At 45.5% G+C, this 16969-nt stretch overlaps 1 protein-coding gene across 2 annotated transcripts in view; it reads left to right on the top strand.

Moving 5' to 3' along the window:
• Positions 1-3574: 3574 nt before the first annotated feature.
• HIC2 (HIC ZBTB transcriptional repressor 2) overlaps positions 3575-16969 on the top strand; it is an 80394-nt gene continuing 66999 nt past the window's right edge. Inside the window, exon 1 of one of the 2 annotated variants that reach the window (XM_075167963.1) lies at positions 3575-3960. The gene's annotated coding sequence lies outside the window, so the exon portion shown is untranslated. The remainder of the gene's footprint in view (positions 3961-16969) is intronic. The other variant, XM_075167962.1, reaches the window with a different exon arrangement.

Here is a 16969-nt window from a genome sequence, read left to right as displayed (position 1 = left end):
AGTGGCACTGTCAGGACTACCCCACGGGAGAGGCAATGACTGCAAACCTCTGCTAAGAAACTTTTTTTTCATTTTTAGGGCTAAGTCCTTTTTTATTCTCGAGGAGCAGGCTGGTTAGCTCTCGCCTTCACTTTGCTTTCAGATATACACCCTGCGCTGGCATTCTGTGCCCTGTATGTTTTGCTTAGTTCCTGGAATTATAGTTTTTTTCCGTTTCACTTCAACTTTTCCGCCCAGCTTCACCCATCAGTTTACTACTGTAAACAACTGTTTTGCCTGCTAGATGGCACTGGACATCCACTAGCTTTGGGACTGAAGGCAGGTGGCACTGAAGAGCTGTAAGGGCACATGGCCACCCTTTGGTCGTTATTCTATTTACTTTCTGCAATGGCATTTTCTTTGCTCAGATTACTTCATTCCTCACCCACAGCACTGGCTTGCCACTATAACAATTCTACCCATGTCCTCTTCCTGTTTTATGATGAGTTTAAACCTGCTATTAGCACAGCTACAAAGGACTGGAGCTGCTTCTGAACCCATCAGTTGGTCGAAAACGACTAAAACCAAACTGAAGCCCTGAAATTCTTCTGGGTTTCAGCCACTGACTTGATTTGAGTCTAAGTATTGTGCAAACAGTAACTTATTTTGGGCAGTTAGTATTAATTAAACTTTTCTGCCTGAAAGCAGCATTATAGAGCTATTTGTGAATAGATACTGAAGGCTAATATACAAGGATGGTGTGAAATCTGCTTATTCTTTGGATTCTGTTCTGAATTCTTTGTATCCTGTTAGGACAAAAATCTGTCCATCATAGCTACCTTGGATGTGTTGCATTCAACATATTCACCCACACACCGAGGAGGAAGTTGAAGCTTTCATTTGTGTCTGCAGAGCACCCCGCAAAATCCGCTGCTGCCGTTCTGACTGTCCTCTTTTCAAAATAAATGTTAAAAAACCCAGTCACACAAAATTAGGAATCAAAGTTAATCACAAGTATCTGGCTGGAAATAGAAGCGTCTCTTTCTTCAAAGTATCCACTAGCCCAAACCGTCCTTCATTGCACCACAGTGCCTGTAACCAGGGTGCCACCATTACCCTTCTAGTCCGGTCTTTCACCAGAGAATGCTGTTCTCTGCACCTTAGTAACGCGTTTGCTTTTCTTGTACAGAGACACATGTTTCACCCAGTGCCAGACGTGCCCACAGTGGGTGTGATTTCTTGGAACTGGAGGGTGTACCCTCTGTTTGGATGGCAAGTTCCCTGGCTGTGGTTGCTTGGAGACATTATAGGTATCATGGTATCTGCCTTGCATGCCCGTAGATGTTTTCCAGGTAGGTGTGGTCATACTTCTACTTGGCTCATCAGATTCTCCACAGATGTCCATGGTTCTAGTGACAGCGCCAGGTCTAGCTTTCTCATTAATTCTTTTTCAACCTTATAATTATCATGTATATATGAAGCTGAATGCAGTGTTGCATCCTACCATATCATTTCTAGGTGCCAGACACCTAATTTCTATCTTTTTTTTGTCTCCTCTCCACTGGGAATGTGTGTCTCTCTCCATTTCCTTAGGGATGCTCAGAACTGATTGTTCCCAAACCTAGAGAAGATTCAAATGCAAGAAAAGCTTTTTGCAGACTACATCTTGTGGTGGCATTTTAGGATGTTTCTCCCCTTCTTCTCAACCTTCTTCACTCCCTTCACTCTCAAAAGTTATCACCTGCCTAGCAAAGTTGGCAGACAGACTGAAATGCTTGTGCTTCAAGCCATTCCTGTGCAAAGCCTGGCACCTTTGTTCAAATGTCTGATGAAAGTGGGTTTGAACTAAGATGTTGGTCTGCGAACTGGCAGGGGCACACAGACTGTTCGGCTGACTGTTTCTGGGGCAGTAAGCTTCAGCAGAAGGAAGGAAGATTGAGGGCAGATGGTGGCATTGTTGAGGTCTTGAGATGCCACACAGAGATTCACAAAAGCGGGTCTTCCTAAACCCAAATGTCTAAACTTGCCTGAAATAACTCCAGGATGCATTTTTCCCCTGTTTAGATAACATAGCACAAGGACTTCTGTGTATTTGCCTACCAATTCCTCTGGCACAGCGTGAAGCAAATGGCTACCTACACCTCCCTGGCTATTTGCAAGGCCACTTAGCTTTAAAATACAGCTAAGAGCAGCACCACCAATCTTAAATTAACTTTCCCGGTGGGGGAAGAGTCTTGAATTGATCCTTATCTACTTCACTGGGTCTTGTGCTGACAGTCAGGTTTGCTGTTCTCACCACTGTTAAAGTGTTCTGCTCTTTATTGGGTGTACTGTGAACAAACCACCAGTCCAGACCTTTCTGATATGGCTGTTGTGATTTGCCTTATCTTTATTTGCTCCTCAAGCCACTTTGGTAGGGCTGAAGAAACCATCTTCTGCAAAAACTTTGAACTCTGGATGAGCAACTAGAAAATATCTTTATTATCAGGGAAGGAGAGCTTAGGCTGCAGCTGGGGTCCAGCTGAAGTGCGTGCAAACTGCAGGGATCTGCACAGGAAGTGGCTGAGAGAGTCGCTGGCGTTGAGGCTATTAGGGAATTCTTAGAGATGTGTTAAATGGTAGCTCGGCTTCACTAATGAATCACTTTGCTCAGGCTACAGAGAATTTTGGTTATGGGTGGCTCCGAGGGCACCGAAGAAAAGAAAATGCCATCTCACACTTGCAGCTAATACAGTGATTCCTACATGGGATAGTGGAAGAACTCCTGTGCACGATTACAATAAAAATGTTTATATGCATCGCTCCTGTCATTACAGATTAATTAGCTACTGAAGGGAGAAAGTGCTACAAAGGTGTAATTCAGAATTCTGCACAGTTGTACTTCGTGGCAATGGTCAGTAAAATTAAGATGATATCAGTTCACTTTGCATTTTACAAAATAATAACTTGAGCTTACAGGCTATGCACATGCTTAGTGTAAGCATCTGAATAGCCCCTGCTTGCTCAGTGTGATTACTGATGTGCTTAAAGTTAAGCATGCATGAAAGTCTTTGCAGGACCAGGGATGCAAAACACAAATAACTTTTCCCCTCGATATACTTCCAATAGGTAAATAACGAAAAAAAATGCACAAAACAAAACTTCAGATTTCTGCAGATTCTATGGCTGCAGAGGCCACGTCTTCATCTGTGTCTTGGATGGAGCAAAATGCACTGTCAGTCCTTAAAAAACAGACAGGAGTGGTAAAAAGCTAATATGCAAATTGCGTTATACATGAGGATGTTTTCTTAATTTGTGTATGAAGCTCATTTCAGATTCCAATACATGTACAAGCTATAATCTATATAATTTCCCTTAACACACACTTGAGACCTCATCAGTGATGGGAGAAATAATCTTAACAAATGCATTTTTCATTGCTCCAAACCTGGGAGGGAGCAGCAGCATTTGGGTTGCCGGGAGGTAGTGGTCGGGCTCCGGGCTGGGTTTCGGGGTGTGGGTGGCAGGGAAGGGAGGGGGGGCTCGGGGTGGGGGAAGCCCTGGTCCCTCGGTGGGAATTACCCAGCTCCCCGTCCCTCTCCCAGCCCCGCCGCGGCAACATTTATTGCAAAAGCAGGAAATTGCTTATTACTAAACTAGCTGGCAAGGGAGCGGGAGCCGATGCTGTTCCACACTGGCACAGCACTTGCTTAGCTGCTGCTTTCCCTGCCTCTCCTTGTTCCGCTCTTTCTTCTTCTTCTTCCCCCTCTTTCTCTCCTCTCTCCCTCTCTCTCTCCTCTTCTTTTTTTCATTTTGGCTTCTATTCAAATGTGGGTCAGGGGTGAGCGGCTCCCAACGTCACAAGCTTGCAAGATGGCGCTGGGAGGAAGGCTGTGAGATGAGGAACAGGCTGGTATAAACCGAGAGGACAGGAGAGGGAGAGGAGGAGGAGGAGGAGAGGGGAAGGGGAAGAAAAGCTGCTGCTCCAGATGCAATAAGAAGGTAACGCGGAGCGGGGCGCGGGCGGGGGCGCGGGGCCGCGCGTCCCGCTCGGGCGGCCGGGCGCTGCCGGGCTCCGCGGTGCAGCCCAGCCCCGCTCCCCCGCTCTTTATTTGCAACCCCGGTTATTTGCCCATCTGCACGGGTCCACTCGGGGGAGTCGCCGGGGTGGCGGGGGTGCCCCCTTGTTCCCTGCCCTGCAGCAGCCGTGCCCGGCACCAGCGGTAGTTCCATTGAAGAAAATATAGATCATTTTCCTTTCCCTTTTGCCCCCCTCTCTCCATGCCCCGGGCCCCCTCCCCTCGCTCGCCCGGCGCGCTGCCCCGTTGCTTTCGGGGCCGGGGCGTGCATACGGTGTATTCGCCACCGTGCCTGTCTGGGGATTGCAAATGTTGGCTATTTGGTTGAAGCGGCTGGAAACTTTCCCCCTCCTCCCGTGCCATTTGTGTGTGTGTGCGTGTGCGTGTGTGTGCGCGCACGGGTGTGCGCTGCCCCTTCCCCGGCGGCGGTGGGATCGGGGCGGGGGGCCGCAGCTGCTGCCCGCCGGGGCCGGCGTGGGGGTGACCGGCCGGGCGGGCAGGCAGCCCCGGAGCAGCAGCCTTCTCCCCATCCCCACTCGCCCCCTGCAAGTGAGCCCTATTTTATTTATTTATTTTTTTCCCCCGAAAGGAGGGAGCGGAGCCTCGGGGTGCCGGGGGGCGTGTTTGTGCTGGGGATCCGGCCGCATTGTGGAGGAGAGGGCAGGGAAGGGGCTCCCGGGACTCGCATCGCCTCCTTCCCCCCCGCAGTCCATCCGCGGGGCTGCAAGGCGACGAGCCAGGCCGGCATCCCCCAACCCCAGCGCCGGCCCCTGCCCCACCGGGCACCCCCTGCCCTACCGGGACCGCGGTGAACTTTTGCCCTGGCTCCCCCCTTCCCCGCCGCCCCCCTCGGCCGTTCGGGATCGCGGAGAGAAGGACCCGCCGGCTCCGCTCGCTCTGCCCGTCGCTGCGGGTCTCTGGCTTTTGTTACGGCACCGTCTCGGATGCAATGGACGGAGCGCAGGATCGCGCACCCTCCCGCGGCCGGGGGCTCGCAGGACCCTGCCCGCCCGGCTTTGTGCCCCCGGAGGAAATGCGCGCTTCCCCGGCCCCGCCAGCCAGGCGCAGAGCTGTCCACCCAGTTAAAAAAAAAAAAATTCAAATTGTACGTCCAGGCTGGCAATATTGTTGCCGAGGCGCGTAACACTGTAATTCAGGGAGCCGGGAGGGCCGATCACCGCCCGCGGCAGCCCGGTCCCGGGTGAACGGCGCCGCGGAGCCGGGCCGGGCTCTGCATCCCCGGGCGCGCCGGTGCCGGTGCCAGCTCGGCGGCGGGGGGAGCCGGGCTTTTTTGTTTTTCTGGTTGCATTTAAAAGCAAAGCAAAGCCGGCGGGGGGAGTGGGGGTGGGGGGCGGCTGTGTGCGCGGCCCCCTGCGCGGTGCGCGGCCCGGGGAGCCCCTCGGGCGCGCAGGGCGGCCGCGGTGCCCGCAGCGCCCAGCCTGCTGCCTGCCTGCTCCCGGCCCCTTTTGTACGGGGCGGGAGAAGTCAATTATTGACTTCTGCCTGGACCGGTCCCAGGTGGAAGTGGGCTCTCGGCGCGCCCCCCGCGCTCCCCGTTATCGCGGCCGCCAGCCGCGCTCCTCCCGGGGGCTCCGCCGGACACCGCGCCCGGCCCCGCCGCCGCCCGGGCGCTGCCCCCGGCCGCTCGGGTGAACGCGTATTTACACACGGGGGTTTGGTGACTCGAAACTTTCTGCTGCGAAATCCGCAGCCTTTGAAAACTCGGGCTGCCTCGGCTCTTCGAGAGGCGAGTAACTTCGCGTTCAGTATCTGCGAGTGGGGCGGGTGTATACCTTGACATGGAATTAATGAATTATATACGAAACCAAATGTTTTAGCAGACAGCGACAGAAATCACCCTGGATGTTACTTAGTTGTTAGGATAAATCTGAGAGAGCAGCCAGAAACCAGTTAAGAAGGGCATCACAATTACGTTCTGCTAATAAGCTGTCCTTTGACCAAAACTGGTTTAAATTTATTGCGGAATGCTGTTTATATTTGAATGGCTCCCATGTTTTTCCACAAATTAAAGGGGAAAACAATATGCAATAGTCACTTTCATTGGAAAATGTCAGAACTATGAGCAGATGTTTGCTGTGCTTGATAAATACAGTGTATAAACAACTAGTATTTCAAGATGACTTATTACTATTTTTTATGACTCAGAACTATTGTATATACTACAGCAGCTCTGGAGAGAAAGCTGTAAATGACTCCTTAGGATTTCACAGCAAATCTACATGGGGAAAAAGACATATGGAAAGAAAATTGACTTATTTCCACAACTGCAAGTGGCCTCCTTTTTGCGCCTTTTCATTAGCAATCTAATCCTAAAAGCATTAGGAGCAATTATTTGCAGTGGTGCCTGACATTCTAGGTCTAATTATTTAAATCAGTTTAACTTTTGATGGTTGACCCATTAGGTCAAATCTGTGTGCCCTTTGTTATATTTATTTAAAAAAAAAAAAAGGAGGGGAGGGGGGTCTTCAAACTTGCCACCTGCTACTGACATATCATTTTAGCTCTGGAGGAGATCAGCATGAAGAATAAGCAACCTCTTACATTTGTTACTTTCCATTCTAACACGGGTAAGGAAACCCTGCATAAGTGCCTTGTTCTTTTGCGTCTAAAATCCATCGCTTAATCACGGCAGACTTGCATGGCCACAGGGGTGTAAGCAGGAGGAATGGGAGAATCCGAGGATATAGCAGGTTTTTCTTATGTCATGCTTCCTAATCTACGTGAAATGCAGACGAGATGCACATACATAAAAAGGAAGATTTTTCAATGTTTGAGGGAAAAGCTTCTTTCAAGGATCTGGGAGAGCTCTAAATCTTTAATGCATAAAGAAATAGCTCACGTTAGTATTCACATACATTGCTGGGCGGAATGACTTATGGATGTGTAGATAGTAATAAGTATCGCAAGATGCTTGAAGCACTTGGTATCACGTGATACGCTGTAGTGTCAGTGCTGAATTGTTTGGCAGAAGCCAATGTGTGACAAGGGGTGGGGGGAGAGAGAAGGAGAGAAAGAGAAGGTTAGAGGCCTTATTCCAGGAGGGTACATGTTCAATTTATTTTGACTAGTCATTTAAAACAACTAGAACACAACCTAATGCTAATCAGTTTGGCTATGTAATGGATTGAAACTCCCTAAAACAGCCACCGCAGCCCAAAATTGGTGGTCACAGCATGAAATTTGAAGTTGTGAACAGCAGATCTTGCTATGAGAGTTCTCATTTTCTAGCATCTTTACAGCTCATAGTAATTAAGAACTGTCAAACATAAACTGTATGTTGTGCATTCCTTTGACCTTGTAGAGAAAATAGTACGTGGCTATTCTTTGAGCTCCTGCTAGCTTCTTTGATGACAGATGTAGGGAAATAGGATAATGTTTGAGCACTGAGGTGCATTTGCCTTCATATCAGAACTCCTGTTTGCGCTGACTGCAGCGTTTAACCCTCTCATCCAGTCTGACGAACGTATCGCAGCTTGATAGGTAGAAGGTGTTGGTATGACAAGGTTGTCATGTTTTCTCTACAGAAAACCAAGTTTCCCATCCGCTAACCAAATCTGACTCATGAAGTGTACGAACAAAACTGCATTTTCTGACAACATCCGGGGAAGAACGTTGCCACAAAGTGGCATTTCAGTGCAGCAGCAAATTTGGTCTCGGAATGGGAGAAAGCAGAATCACATTTGTGACATAGCCATTATATTGGCTGTATTGTGACAGGCAAAGCTCAATGGGAAGGGGGACCATTTCAGCATCAGCAGACATGCCTACCCTGCTGGGCTTGGACAAAAATTAACAGGGCTCAGCTGTGGGATTGCAACAACAGAGTGTTGACCCAACCATAAGCAGGAGAATATCTTTTAAAAAATAAAGATGATTTCTCCTTTGGTTTGATGTGGATTGAACACTAGTGATTAAACCACTAGGGCTGCTTAAATTGGTTTTTATTTTGCTGTAGTATCAGGAGCAAGGACAATGCATTGCAAGAGAGATTTCACTCTGCTGTGCTGTAGCTCATTGGCAAAGCAACTGCATTAGTTTGTTTAGGTCTTTTTTAATCAGCGGTGACAGTGTGCTTACTTCTCTCAAAAGCAGCAGAAACAATGTAAAAAAAAAGTGTTCCTGAGAGTTGTATTTTCTTGTTCAGTTAGCATCTCCAGGTTCCAACAGGATGCCAATTTTAAGCTGGGTTTCTTTCCTTGAAGTGTACACGTATTACAAGCTAGCTGTCCAAACTTGTAAGTTACTCACGCTTCTTGTTTGTAATTCCTGGAAAGAAAATTCACCCTCCAGTACTGGCTCCCACAAAACAAGGAAGAAACGAAACAGTGAGGTCAATCCTGAATTTTAAGCTGATATAAAAGGGGTTGTTACAATAGCTGTAAGGAGGAGACTACAACACTGCAATAGCTGTACCTGCTGTAAGTGACAGGTGGGAGAAATTTTGTTCTTTTTCATCTGTGTTTGGATGACGGCCCGGTGCTGGCCACAAACTGCAATCCAGGATTAATCCTCACATAGTGTTTTCTTTCTATATATCAGATTTCTCATTTTGTTAATAAGCACAGCCTAGCATGCACTTCAAGTCAGCTGTTCTGGACTGGAAGCAACAGGGTTTTGCATTATTGAAATGACGGCTCTTATGCTTTCCTAGACACCGTGTTGTTTGGCCAGGGCAGGGCGGAGGGTGATCCTTGTAATCACAAATCCTAAACAGGGATTCTAGTTACTGGTTTTACTTAATGGGAAGGGGTGGGGAATCTAGTTTATCCAGGATTACATATGTACTATATCACATTTTCTGATGTGCACGCTGGGGATTTGAAGGGGCTAAAGAGTGATCTTTTAAACTGAAAATCTCAAGCAGGCATTTGGAAATGGACCTGTTGTGGGAAACGGTTGTCAGGATGGGCTTCCTTCAGCACTGACTTTCTTGCTCACGTAGAACAGACAAAACTGCTCAGCTCTCCTGCAGAAAGTGTCAGAAGACACATGCACAGCTAAGCTGGGAGAGGAAGGGTCCTAGTCTTCAGCTGGCAATAAGAAGAGTTCAGAGAAGTGCAGGGAGTTTCCTGCTCAAAACTGTCATCAGGGGCTGCTCTCCCAATAAAAACAGCCCTGAAAACAGGGTGTACTTCTTGCATCTGTTGCTAAATGTTCTGAGAGATCTATGCAGGAACTAGGAACAACTCCCTCTTCCAGCTTTAGATACTGGATGGAAAAACTTGCCATTGTTGTCCTCGCCCAGGTTCTGGACGGGAGGTAGAAAGCATCTCATGTCAGTAAGCTGGCCTGAGGCATTCGCTGTCCTTCAGTCTCTTGGGTAAAGGAAGAGGGGGTAGCTTTCAATAATATATCAGTTTGCCCTATCCACGCCCTTCCCCCACTGAACCAAACACTACGCAAGATAAAATTGTCCTCAAATCAGTCTTTTGCCATGAGTTTTAAAAGAGATACAGGGCGGACTGCCTGGGGAAGAGGCCTCATATGGTAAACAACCTTACTCTGCTCTTCATGCTGGGCTAGTCCCATTCATTCCTGGACTGGTTTAAGATGACAGGGGTGTACAGCAGATTCCTTCCCCTAAATGTGTGCTCATTTCCCGTTGTATAAAGAACCATTCAGTGTGTGGATTCAGTTTTCCAGGAGTCACATAAAGACACTGCCATGTAGGACTCCACTTACTGCATTTCCATCTGCTGTCAAGATGCCACCAGCCAGTTTGACAGTTTGGAAATCTTTTCTCTGGTCTGATAAAGAACAGAATAGAGTAATTTGCATTGCCAATTTTAACTAAGAATTGAAATCAGCCGACAAGAAACCTTATTTTAAAGCTTGCTTGTTTGTCTATGTGGTAGTTACCCTCCAGTGGAAGGGCTGGGTCTCACTGGTTTGTACCTATTAAAACATGTTGATGTGCAACTAAAAATAGCTTTAAAGTAAATTTGGTATTATTTTCTGTTAAGCAGGAGGACAGAGTTTAACACATTCAAGCTATGATTTAACATGCAAATCAGAAACAAAATTAATTTACTATGTTATTGTTTCTGAGAAGTGTATCAAGCAACTTCTTATATAGCATTAAATTCAATGAAATGCTAAACCAGAGTATTTTGAAATGTTAAATAAAAATATTTGGAAAATATTTTCTTATCAAAATACTTTCTGACGACCTCCTGAGGTCCCTTCCTATGTGACTTATTCTGTGATTCTTATTCAGCTCCATTTTAAATGCAAAGCAAAGGAAATGTTCTTTGAGCAAAAGGGAATTGATTATTTTCTAGTTTTATGAGTTTAGAGCCAGCAGATACTAGTCTTTAACATCTACTTTTAATTTGGAGGGAAGTAATCTTTCCTGCCCTTCTGTTCCTCTCCAAATCTCAATTGCTTTCTCCAGTCTGAAAGAACTAGTTATTGAATTAAAACTGAAAAAACCATCCTCTCTGTCCCTTTACAAGAGGCTCCTGATGCGAGAGGTTAGTTAACTGCCCAGGCTTGGATGAAATAATAAAGTAGTGACTTTCCTCAAAACTTCACTAGCAAACACATACAATTGACGACCGACTTTTTTTTAAACAAGACCTATTTAAAAGAAAGTTTGAAATCATGCCAGTGTATAGTGAGACTTGAACTTGTGCTGTTTTTATTTAATGTCATTTCCCCTACCCCTGGAAGGGTGAGGTGCTTTGTTATTCCTAGTTTCTGTTTACCCTTATAAAGTATTCAGAATGGTCCTCATGTGGAACTTTCTGCATCAAACTTCTCGAGTCCTTGAAAAAGGCTCTTTGTTCATTTTCTAAGCAGTTCAAATGCTCTTTGATGATGTGATATTAGTGACATGATTATGCCCAGTCTTCAAAGAAAAATGTGGATGTCCTTCTAGGCAGGAAAAATATCTACCAAAATTGTAGATGGCAGGGAATCCACTAAAAACTATAAATGTGCATGCACATCTACGAAGGGTACATAGCCAGAACTGTAGTACCAAAATGCTCAATAAAAGGAATTTTGGCATGAGAGTGAGAGTTGTCTTGTAATTCTTCAGATGTCAGCAGACTGATGTTTGGCTGAGCGTGTTTTAAAAGCAACATGACTTACGACTCGAAAAGTTTTACCCAGAAAACTTGGTTATAAGTACTTACTCTTATGAATTGGTGCAGCAGTTGAAACTATGCACACATTTAATTCTTCTAGGTGAGCTCCTAGGGAACTCTGGGTTCAGTTTCTATCACTGATTTAAATTCTCCATGCTATGGTCATGAAGGAAGTTAAGCAACTTAAGTTTTCTTCATCTTTAAAGTATGGAGAATACAATGTCCTTGGTTTGTCTTGTATATTTATCTTATAAATGCTCATCATAGTTAAAAGTTTGCACAATGGGACCCTGACCTTAGCAAAGGCCTGTAAATGCTGTCATCATACACATAATTCTAATAAAGCTTCAAAATGGTAGTTGCCAAAGGACTAATGCTTTGGTATTATGCAAAACCCATAGGCGGAGGAAGAATAGAAAAGATTGCTCTCCAGTCCTTCAGAAATGCTACGTTTCTTAGTCTCCACTGTACTTTATCAAACAAGGCTTTCAAAATTGTAATGAAAATTGAAACATGCCAGCTATAAAAATTATTCACTTTTTGCTACAGCATTGAAAATATTAACGAGACTGTATTTCCCTGCAGCGAACACTGGGGTTTGTTGGAAGGTCTGTTTTGCACTGCCAGTCTCTTCCTGGGAATAAATAAATGCCTCTAAATAATCCCTTTCAGGATGCGCTGAGCAGCAGCTTGTATTTTTTTGTCTTCCCTCCCTGGGTTGCATGGTGCAGTGCCAGCGTACCGCGTGACGCAACAGTCTTGGAAATTCTTGGAAAAGCACTTCCGTTCGCTCTAGGTAAAAATTGTGTTGGCAGCAAAACTGACTCTGCTGTTTACAAGCTGGCAGCATTCTTAAGTGAACTCCAAGAAAAGTAGTTTAATGTATGCGGTTCTGCATATCCATCCAAGATGCAGAGGTGTTTGAGACTGTTGGCCTGTTATTATGGGTGGTGCCTCTGGAGAAGGAATGTCTTGAGTATTTCCCCAAGCGTGGACCTCTTTTTAGTAGTTGTAGTCAGCTGGCTTATCCCAGTCATGCTGGGTCTCCCAGTTTCTGGTTGCTACTTTTAAGTGATGGGTTTAATTGCCATAGTGATATTCCTTAGCTCCTGAGTGAGGGGAAGAAGTGACCTGAGTGAGGAGAGAGGACTATAGCCATTATCTTCATTCTGACAGTCTCTATTTTGGTGGCTAAAACAAGGAGTTGAGTATGAGAATTTGTTTGCCGCTGATTTGTTTTTTGATTCCGGAAAAATAATTTAATCTGTCTGTACCTCTCTCTACCTGTGTAAGGGCATGATATTTTGAAGATGGGCTGAATTTCCATTAGCATTTAATGAACAGTAAATAACAGTAGTAGCCGCTATTGTCTAATATTTCACCCTGTTAATGGTGCAAGAGGATTTCAAGCTGAATGCTGTACTAATAATTCAGTGTCTTGTAAGTGGAACCAAATGCAGAGAAAACTAGTACATTTGATAGCGCTGTAGTACTGGAAATCATGCTGTTATTTAAAAGCTGCATGGAGGTGTAACTAATAACAGAGGACAGTCATGGAAGGAAAATATATTTTAAGGGTCCTGCTGGAACAGTGATCATTGGAGTATGGAATTAAAATATTTGCCTATCCAGCAAAGAGATCCTTTCCACCCAAGGATCGCAAAATGCTTTCATAACTAGTAATCTGTGACTTATAGCTATGTCTCTGGCATCTTCATATAACCTTTTTTGAGATGTTTATGACTTTCTGAAAGCTGCACAAGGGTTCTTCCCTACCAGAAGCCATGGCCATAGCCAGACAAACCAGCTTCCACTCCCAGTAGACGCAAATGACTGATTAAGCACCTCTTAAGTCTCTCTCTTTCACTTGTAATAAATAAACAAAATCTCCCTCTCCCTTCCAAATTTTGAGAGTTCATATGAAATGGGACCTGGGCTACATGACGCCAGCTGTACCGTTTCAAAAGACTTATCAGTACTTTTCTACCTAATACCCAGAGCATCTAATACCATATGCCAGAGGCTTGGGATGTTCCCCATCCATGAACTGGTTGGACAAGAAAAGGGGAAAGGAGTCCAGGTGAGTCCAAGCAGGTTTCCGTGTGCGTCTACTCTGCCATTATTCAGAGTATTTGCCAATTTGTGCTTGCTTCCTCCGTGGTTACACGTGGACCCATGCTACCTCTCTGTTTGTCTAAAACAGCCTGGGTTGTACCCCCACCAACAAGCAAAAAAAACCCCCAAAGCACCCCCCGCAAACCTTCTTGGAGCAAAAGCAAAGCACATCCCCTTTTGAGGTGGAGGGGAAGCTGCTTCATTACAATGGCTTTGACCATCAAAAGTGGTGAGTGGGAGGGTATCTGACAGCGTTAGCTCTGTAGATTGCCTGGCTGGGGTCACGTTTGTGTAAGTGAGAAGGTAGCAGCTGTCCTTTGTGGCATGCAGGACGCAGCATTTCAGGGGAACTTGCAGATATTTTTTCCATAAGAACTGCTCCATGCTGTGCCATGCTGCTGGCCCACCCACCCCTCCCTCTTCTGTGCCTTGGGAGGAGGGAAGGGGCTGGGTGCCCATCAGGAATGCTTGCAGTGGCACGGGGAAAGCAAGCCTGCCTCTACTAAACTTACACATTACTGGAGACTAATCAGTCAAGTTTGTTGCTTTAATTTTGTTTCCGGTTCCCAGTTTTTTAAATCTTCAGGGAAGAAAGGATGGCATCATCTCGAGTGAAGTCAGTGTAATGCCAGGGTGTGGCATTTCCATAATTCAGTGCCTATCTTACTATTTTTTAACAAAATGCTTGAAATTAAAGAAGCGGAGAGGTAGTATGAACATGGTGGTTTTGCAATAAATTAAAAAAAGAACAGTGCAAACTGGTTGTTGGTCAGATCGCAGTCTTCAGGGGAAACTGTCTCTAATAGATGTCATTGTAAGGGTAATGCTGCACTTGGCACCAAAAATTAGATTTAATGCCATAAATGGAGATAAAGAACATTGCAGCTGACAATATACTTCCAGACCATGTCCCTGGCTGAAGAGCTTGCAATGCAAGGCACAAATAGGTGCAGTATAGATAACTGACTGGAGGGGGGTCAGATTCTGCAAATGCTTACTCAGGCTCTTTGCTTGAACTCAGTGTGACTGCTGGAGTAAGAGCTTGCACAATCCAGCCTGAGGAGTGGGGCTGGAGCCTTATATGTTGGGTAAAACAGAACTGCTTGGGGGTTTTGTTTATTTTTCAAGTGCCTGGTGAGGCGGGCTTTAAGTAAAAGCCCGCTTCCGAGCCTGACTTGAATGCCTGTTTATTTGCTGTAATCACCTGTAACCTAGAATTGCAAAACTCCTGTGGATACACTAGTGATGCCTCTGTAAAGTCTCCCTAGCAAAAATTCAACTCGATTTTAAAAGCACATGCTTCTTTCAAAACGCTTAGCTGTAAAGTTCAGTCCTGCCAGCCTGGTGGGCTGAGAACATTTCGGAAAAGGTCAGAGGGCCACATCGAATACTATGGGTCCAATTTCCCAGGCTGATTTGTTGCCTGAACTCTTTGAAGGGAGCAGAGCACCTGCAAATCCCCTTCTGGGGATTCCCTTAAAGTGTGGGGAAGCCTCCAACAGGTGTGTGGAGCTGGCATGGCCTTGGCCCGAGGTGGGGAGAGGTGGGGCTGGGACACGTCTGAACCTGCGCTTGGGCTGGAGCAGGGAATCAAAGAGGCTGTAAGTGGTAGCTGTTCTCAGCTCCTCTCATTCCCCTGAGCGTGGGGAAGGGATGCTAACCTTCGGCAGGCAGAGTTCAGGAAGGTATTCTCCGCTTTTCTGCAGCCTGTTAGGAAGCAGGCAGTGGGCAAGGGAGTTGCAGCTGCTCGTCCCCCCTCTGAGAGGCGGGGGGTTGGCTGCCGGGGCAGATGCTGACTAATTGTACCAGGAAAGAAGCGGGAGGCGATAGAGCTGATTCAGATCCCTGGTTTAAAAATCCTGAGCCTGGCTGAGTGAATGCCTGATTAATGTATTTTCTTCTCAGATTCATTTGCTTTGAGGTCACAGTTCAGAGGCTCAAGAGAAAACAGGCAAGACGTTACGAGGCTGGCTGGCTGCGTGTCACGCGCTCGCTGCCTAGGTGCTCTGCGTGTAAAAGGCTTTGACGAAGTCCCAGACAGGCTGCGATACTACCGTGTCAGAGAAGGCTCTGCCTGGGATGTCTGCTTGGGTAGGGGTTTGAATCTTTCTTTTTCTTAGGAGGCACTTCGTTGGCTGGCATTAAAAAGTTATTCCTTCTGATGGGTTATTGGATCTTCTTCGTAAGACCTTTCTGGCTTATTTCAGAAACTTAATGTTTAAGGGACAGCAAAGCATTTCTTTTGCTTTCATTGAAAAGAGTGTAAGCACTTCATCTGAGTAGGGAAGAAAAGCACGATTATTCATATGAAGTCAGTCTCTGCAGTGAATGACTGAACAAAAAAAGTCCAACATCAATTTTACTGAGGGCAACAGACTTTTTAATTCTGTTTATCCCCAGAAGTCTTAGAGAAAAATATGTTTTCTCCCTCCTGCTTCTTGTCAGAGGATTTGGCAGAAAGAAATCTACCTCCTTTCCAATCTAGTTTTTAGAATGTATTTGCTCTTTAAGAACAAGTCAGCACAGTAATCCTGTTTCATGTTAACCGCTATGAAATATGGTGTTAACTTTTTAGTCCTATAGTGGCAGGAAATGGGATTTAAGATTTTTTTCCTTGAGTGTAGAAGAGTTTAGGAGCAGGATTTAAAAAAAAAATTTCTTACAATCCTCTCTCTGAGTGTATTTCCATAGACTAATCTTTCAATTCATCTCATTCGTCTGTTATGCAATTTGGTGAATGATTTTAAATACGATAGTCTTTAAATGAGAGTTGACACTTCAGATCCCTGTGCTGGCTTCAACTCCTAGTCCATAGTGTCTGCTTATTTCGATTTATGCTTTGCTTGTCTAACCTGTTGGATTCTTTGCTTCCTCCAGAATCCTCAGTTGTGCACATACTTGCTTTTTCCAATCATTTCTACATATTTGCCGTATCACTGTAATCTCTTCATTCTCTGGGCTGTGCCTATTCCTATCTGTTTTCTCTGTCTCTTTCCACACAAACGTTGCACCATGTTTTGGGCTGTCCTTCATAAATGTAACGGTAATTTCTTCACTGTAAGCTACTCCAGAACTTCAGAGAGTCACCAAATAGTCTAGGGTAACATCCATGCAAGTGTTGGTGCAGCATCTGTTTGTGCATCAAGACTCTCTTTAGAATAAGATCTGTGTTTCAAAACTCTCTGCAAACATCCTTCCTATTATAATACTTGAGGGCCACTTGGCACAAATCTTTTTTTTCCTGACTTGTGAAACTGATATCCCAGTAAATAAGAAAGTATCACTGCAGATACTTTTAGGGACAGGGAAAATGAGGAACATCTACTGTGACTTGCAGGAAAATCTTCTGGCTGTTCTACTGACGATGTCCTTCCGCTTCCCTTAGTATGCTTTTTAATGTTCGATTAATTCTTCTGGAGCAGAAGTCATATGATAAAGTTCTAAGGAGTATTCCAAAAGAGGCAACTTGAATGTGTTGCTGCTTTGTCTTGCCAGATACCCGTGGTTAGATTGAAGCCTCTGGTTGTACAATTCCCACTTGTTCTTGACCTCAAACCTCCAGCCTATGTCAAAGTCTCACTTTCCAGAACTGCATGCCCTTATGTCTAGGAGAAACTTGTGACTGATGGAAGGTTTGATATCAAATGCTCTCAAACCCTGTTGAAATCAGCAGGTTGAGGGTGCTCATTTCTAAGATCAGGCCCA

Source organism: Calonectris borealis, chromosome 18 (genome assembly GCF_964195595.1).
Source record: "Calonectris borealis chromosome 18, bCalBor7.hap1.2, whole genome shotgun sequence".
Lineage (NCBI taxonomy): Eukaryota > Metazoa > Chordata > Aves > Procellariiformes > Procellariidae > Calonectris > Calonectris borealis.
Note: the sequence above shows the minus strand (reverse complement) of the source record. Positions and strands in the feature narration are given on the sequence as shown.